This window comes from Mus musculus, chromosome 11 (genome assembly GCF_000001635.26).
Source record: "Mus musculus strain C57BL/6J chromosome 11, GRCm38.p6 C57BL/6J".
NCBI classification, from domain to species: domain Eukaryota; kingdom Metazoa; phylum Chordata; class Mammalia; order Rodentia; family Muridae; genus Mus; species Mus musculus.
In genome coordinates, this window is record NC_000077.6 from 89,774,599 (window position 1) to 89,780,598 (window position 6,000).

Below are 6,000 nucleotides of genomic sequence, written 5' to 3' on the forward strand. Positions count from 1 at the left end.
CTAACCTTGGCCGTTGTGCAAATAATCATTGAGGGGACAAAGAGATTAGCACTGAAGCAATTTATGCTGAGTTCCACAGGCCAGGGAAGTACAGAATAATCTCTTAACTTATCAGACACAAGCAAAGAAAAATGGAAAAAAATAGAGTTGATAGCATTGTCTTTATTGAAATAGGAACTAAAGTATCCCACAGTTCTTGCTTGGTAGAATGGAATGACTATGGTCACCCCAGCCCCACCATCCATGCCTACGACTTTGGATGAAGTTTGCACAGAAGTACAAACCAAAGAATGTGTTCTTTTCTTTTTCTTTTTTTCCTTTTAACCTGCAATAAGCTTGACCAGGCCTCACCTTCCCACGGACTCTAGTCCCATTTTGTGAGGGCATCAGCCTCAAATTCAAGAAGTGAGTCACCTTCATGTTTCCTTTGTTGAGCCTGGAAGAAAGGTAAAGTCCAAAGACTATGCTAGGCTGGCTGCCTCCCTGAGACGTCAGCCTATCTCCCTTCCCTTCTTTGCCTTCTACAACTCTGGGAAGAGGAAGCTGTTGAGCTTTCTCACAGGAGGGAGACCTGATAAGCTACAGGCTTGTCCTACTCGGTATGGCCCTGTCTGTTCCATAGGCTAAGCACCATCTCTGAAAACCACAGCCAGTATCTTTTCATGGATCCTCACTCAGGGGAAAAATTGGAGTCTGTGTGCATAAGGCTCCAGACAGATTGATGTTTTCTAGGTGATGGTTTTGCACAGTGGACAAAGGAGTCAGAGAACATGTCCATAAGCATGAGAAACCCATTCTGATGGGAAGACTTCATTTTCCCAGGTCTTATGGGGGGTCGGGCGCTGGGGGAAGTTAAATGTGCCAGTCACAGTACTACTCACGACAGCACATCACTGTTACAGACAGGCTGGAACCAATTTCAATATCCAACAGTTGCTGAACAACCTATATAGCCTATTTACTTAAGGGATGAATTCAGTCATTAACCATCCCTGTGAGAGTGGTACTGGAAGACAAGAAGGGAACACAGAATAGTGGTGGGATAGAGGCAAAAGCAAGTCCGATGAGGCCACGGTTACCTTTGTGTCCGAGATGCACTGGATGAGAAGACAGAAAAAAAAATCACAAGGGCTAAGAGGTCGAGGTTTACAAAAAGTCTCATGGAAATGGTTTGCAATGTTTCTACGGTGCACCATTATCACTAATGACAAAAATAAGCACCAACAAAGCACAGACATCAGGCTACTGATCTTGCCCCATTCCTTCATCTTTCTCTAGGTTGCTGGCGTTAGATCTCAGGTTGTCTGTGCAGGTGCGACGCTATGATGCAATGGATGATGGCTTCTGATATTCTGACAGCCGCAAGTATTGAGCCCCTTTCCACTCAGATGGCTACTTGAGCTCTCCTGCCATTCGGTGCCAGCTCTGAACAGCCTCACCTGCAGCTACACCTGGTGTGCCATGCTATGAGAACGCTCTATCGTGCTGTCTTGAGGGGAAAACTTCCCCTGCAGAAAACAGATGGCTCTCCCCCCCCCATCCTCCCCATCCCCTGCCCTGGCTCTTATTTCATTGCACACCCCATAGCAACTTGGGAGCAGGGGCCCTGACCCTCCTGTGTACTGGCACACAGTTGTGAACCCAGGCCACTGGCTGGAATCTCTCTTCCTAGCCAAGCCTCAGTGTGAAGTGTTTGGGATTCTTCTCCCTTATTATGCACAGCTGCTGGAAGCCAATTCCTAGGACATGCAAAGAGCCCCGCCCTTTCTCCCACTCTTTCCTCCTTTTCTTCTCCTGAGGCTGATGTGCTAGTTTGCTTTTCCTGCAGATTCTCTGGCTCAGCAACATAAACTGACCCCCTTCCCCACCCCACCCCCCAAAAAAGAATAGCAGAGAGAAGTGGCCATGTGCATGTGTGTGCATGCATGTGTGCCTATGTGCATTGTGGATATATGTGCATGCATGTGCATGATGTGGTCTGGGGTGTGTGTGTGTCTGTGTCATCTGTGTGTACATGCGTAGGCATATAGGATGTGTGCACATGCATGTGTATGTGGTGTGTGTGTGAGCATGCGTGCTGTGTGTATGTCCATGTGTGGACCATGTCTTTAGACATTTAACCACAGGCAACTTTACGACGAACCTGTCATACAGAGCACCTGTGGTCACCGTTACCCACAGGTGCACAGGAGAGCTCGCCCTGCGGAGAGAACCTGCTGCCTGCTGCGCAAGCATGTGAAAGCCAAACCTCCTCCTCCTGTACGCTTCCAACTTCAACATAATTCAATGTTAACAGGTAGAAAACTCCAAGGCTTGGTTTTAAAACAAAGCAATCAAAAACTTTATAAAGTTTAAAATCACGTTGATGAGACCCGCGTGTTTGCCCCGGCTGACAGACCTACGCCTTCCCAGCCCAGACTCTGCCCAGCGAACTCCTTTAAAGATGACAAGTGCCAGGTTAAACCACGTTGGTGTTGCTTACTCCAAAGGACTTAAACCGAGGACTGGAGATAGAAAATAGCCCTTACCCTTTCCCAGTGGGAAGCATGTAATTGCCTCTCCAAGAGAAGCAAGTGTGTGGCCAAGACATAGAGATCCACACCTGTGCCACTTGGGAAACTTGGGAAAGAGCCCCCCTTGGGGGGAATCTTTCTGGTCTGAAAGCTCTTTAGGGCTGAGGTGCCTTCCTGCCCTGCAGCCCACCACAGAAAATAAGAAAACAAAGAGAAACCCTTCCCCACTTGCTGCTGTTTATATGTTTTATAATTCACAGATGCAGAAAATGTAAGTGCGTGTGGGCACAGTCCGTTGCCTCCTCTGCAAGAGGGACTTAGATCCCAAATGCACTTGGTGATTGTATAAAGAATCACTTCCACTCCTAGCCACAGAAAAAGCTGCAACCCAAACACACACACACACACACACACACACACACACACACACACACACACACACCTCCCAGCTAAGCCCCCTCCCAGCATCCTGTTCCTAGCTGCAGAAAATAAGCGCTACTCACATGCGGCAGTCTCAGCCTCCCTTTACCTCTCCCTGGTCTGTGCACCAGCGGCTGCTGCTTCTCCTGTTGTAAACGAAAGGAACCTTCCCCAGCAGAGATGCTTTTCCTCTGGGCTGCTTTGTCTGAGATTCCCCAGATGAACACCGGCTCGTTTATGTCATTATCTGAGTTCGATTGCTCCCCTAACACAGGCAGGGCTTTGGGGCTGTCTTCCAGTGGCTGGGATTCTGGTAAGAGAAACAACAGACCTGAACCTGACAACCGATCGCATCAAAGCACTCCAGGGGATGGCAACCCAACACTATGAAGTAACACATCAGCTTACAATGATACTCTACAAAGCGGTAGATCATCTGTCTCCTGTTGGCCCTAGGAGCCTAACCAAGTGAGAATGACATTATTTATGAACTTATAGCTCCCAGAATGGCTCCAGGTAAAATCATATAGGCACCCCAAAATGTTAGCATAACAGGCATCATTTGTTTTCTCACAGTTAAAAGCAGTAAAGAAGTAACAGTATTTGGTGGTTAGAAGTTAAAGTTAATGCTATACCAGGATTCATAAGTTTATATAGACTTGGGACATCGGATGTGTCCATCATTATTAGCTGTGTGGATTTGGACAGGGTCTTTGTCATCTCTGAAACTTCGTTTCACCTGCACATTGGTGGTGACAGTACTTAGGCCCTAGGATAGCTGCAAGAAGAGGGGACATGAAAAACTCCTTCATGTGTATTATCTATTGGACATCTCCTAAAATATGGAAACTGTGCTCACACTGCCACACTGTTTGATCACGCTGCGGAATCTTCCTCTTTTAATGAAACCCTAATAAAATCTTATTATCAAACTTTGAGATCACTTCAATGTTGTTATTAATTGCTTCCTCGGAGAAAACAAATATGGATGCTCTTTAAATGTAGGGCAACCCTCATTTCCACGTCTCAAGTAGGTAAGAATTCTGGGATATCTGTTCCTCAGGCATTGGGATCAGAGCCACCAGATGATCATAATTACCCAGTGAGAAAAACGTACTGATTTCTGATGCTTACCTCAGAGAGGCTCACATGGTGGGATGGGGTTTATCATGACTGACAGATTTTGACAGGGGAAGTTTTGGCAGAGAAATGTGTGTTCATCTCCAAACATAAAAGAGAATGTGTTCAAATAACAATAATAATAAATCTGTAATGTTTATGTCTGAGGAGTTATAATGTTTATGCTCTGAGAGTTGAGAATATTAACATTCATGGCTGGTCATAACTGACTTCTCTTCTAGAAGCATCAGAAGAAAGCTCAGCCCTAGAATAAATACCAGTTGCTCTTTCTGGGAATATCCACCATATTGATATGCTTTCCATGAAGTTAATCTGAAAGTTGGCAAATGACTTAGCAAGCACCACAAAATGTTATTCCATACCATACAGCATGTTGGTGGGAAAATATGGGTCAGTGTTCAGATCTAGCTCTTTAAGCAAATCAGGGTGGGGAACAAGTGCAGAACATGTAGACCAGAGACAGTACACACAGTGCCTTCCTTGAGAGGCTGATGAAGAGATAGCCTCTCTATAAAGATCTTTATAGATGATTTGGAGGAAAGATCCAAGGAAAGGAGAAATAATAGCTAGTGTTCTCACTCCTACTAAGAACTCAGAAACTCTCAAGAAGATCCCAAAGCACGAAAAGGACCACATCAGCAGTGTTTGTCAAATACTGAGCCAAGTGTGCTGCTTGCCTGGCTCAATGAATGTTAGAAATTAGTAATGATACAGCCTTTTCCTAGTTGCTCTTTAAAACTGTTCTCTTTGTGGCATCTCGTAGGGAGCTGGCTCAGACTGTGAGCACTTGCTGCACCATCATGAAGACCAGAGATTGAATCCCAGCACTCACAGCTTGTGTGGCAAGCTAGGTACCGCCCAAAAGACAGGAACCTCCAAATCAAAGGGATTTGATGCTCTCCTGTGGCCAATTTGTGTGCACCCATACACACACACACACACACACACACACACACACACACACACACACACACACACATACATGCACACACACACACACACATACATGCACACACACACACACACACATACATGCACACACACACACACACACACACAGAGAGAGAGAGAGAGAGAGAGAGAGCGAGAGAGAGAGAGAGAGAGAGAGAGAGAGACTACATTTTATAAATACCTCTTTCTGCAATACTTCCTCTCAATTGTATTTTTCTCCATAATACCAATGACCAAATAGCATGCAATATGCTAGTTTTTTGTTTACTTCCAAAGACTCTCTTTATGCAAAGGTGAGCTCTATAGGAGTAGCTATTTACTTAATTACTTACTTACTTTTGGTGCTGGAAGTTGAGCTTAGGGACTCACACATGCTAGGCAAGTACCCTAACCACCTGGTTATACTCTCTACCCAATGTAACTTTATTTTTTAATTTCTTTTTCTCTTACAACTGCTTCCTGGTACCTAGAAGTGAGTCTGTTCTAAGTAAATATTCATTGGATTTTTTTTGAACATATGACTATGGCTCTTCCATGGCTGCTGCTACAGAGTTGGAACTAGTGCAAACCTCCAGCTACACCCTTTATTCTTTCTAAGGTACTACTGGCCTTAAGTGAGGTATGAACCATATGGATTTACTTCTGCCTACCAATGTGATATTTTCATCTACTGGTGTGTGTTGGGATGTCTGCTCCATTTCAGTGGCTTAAGGCTATATCGCTGCCATCGCTCACTGATGTTTCTATCAACAAAATACTTTGTAAGTTGTGGGTGTGTTTCATGAAAGGGAACAGTCACTTTATTCCTTTGAATAGATTTATTGGAAATCAATGTTGTGGCTGAAATGAGAGTTTGGCTTATGACAGCTGTCCTTGACTGTTCGTGCAGATAGAAGTAGTAGTTGCCTCTAAAGCTCTTCAAATGTTCTTTGTGTACAAAATTATTTGAGAGAAAGTAAGCAATCCTCTGTAGTAA

The 6,000-nt window shown here is 44.7% G+C and overlaps 1 protein-coding gene across 1 annotated transcript in view; it reads right to left on the bottom strand.

Annotated features, from left to right (window-relative positions):
• Positions 1-3,303, bottom strand: part of Ankfn1 (ankyrin-repeat and fibronectin type III domain containing 1) — a 387,810-nt gene extending 384,507 nt beyond the window's left edge. The window contains exon 1 of the mRNA XM_030246107.1: positions 3,017-3,303. The gene's annotated coding sequence lies outside the window, so the exon portion shown is untranslated. The remainder of the gene's footprint in view (positions 1-3,016) is intronic.
• Positions 3,304-6,000: the final 2,697 nt, after the last annotated feature.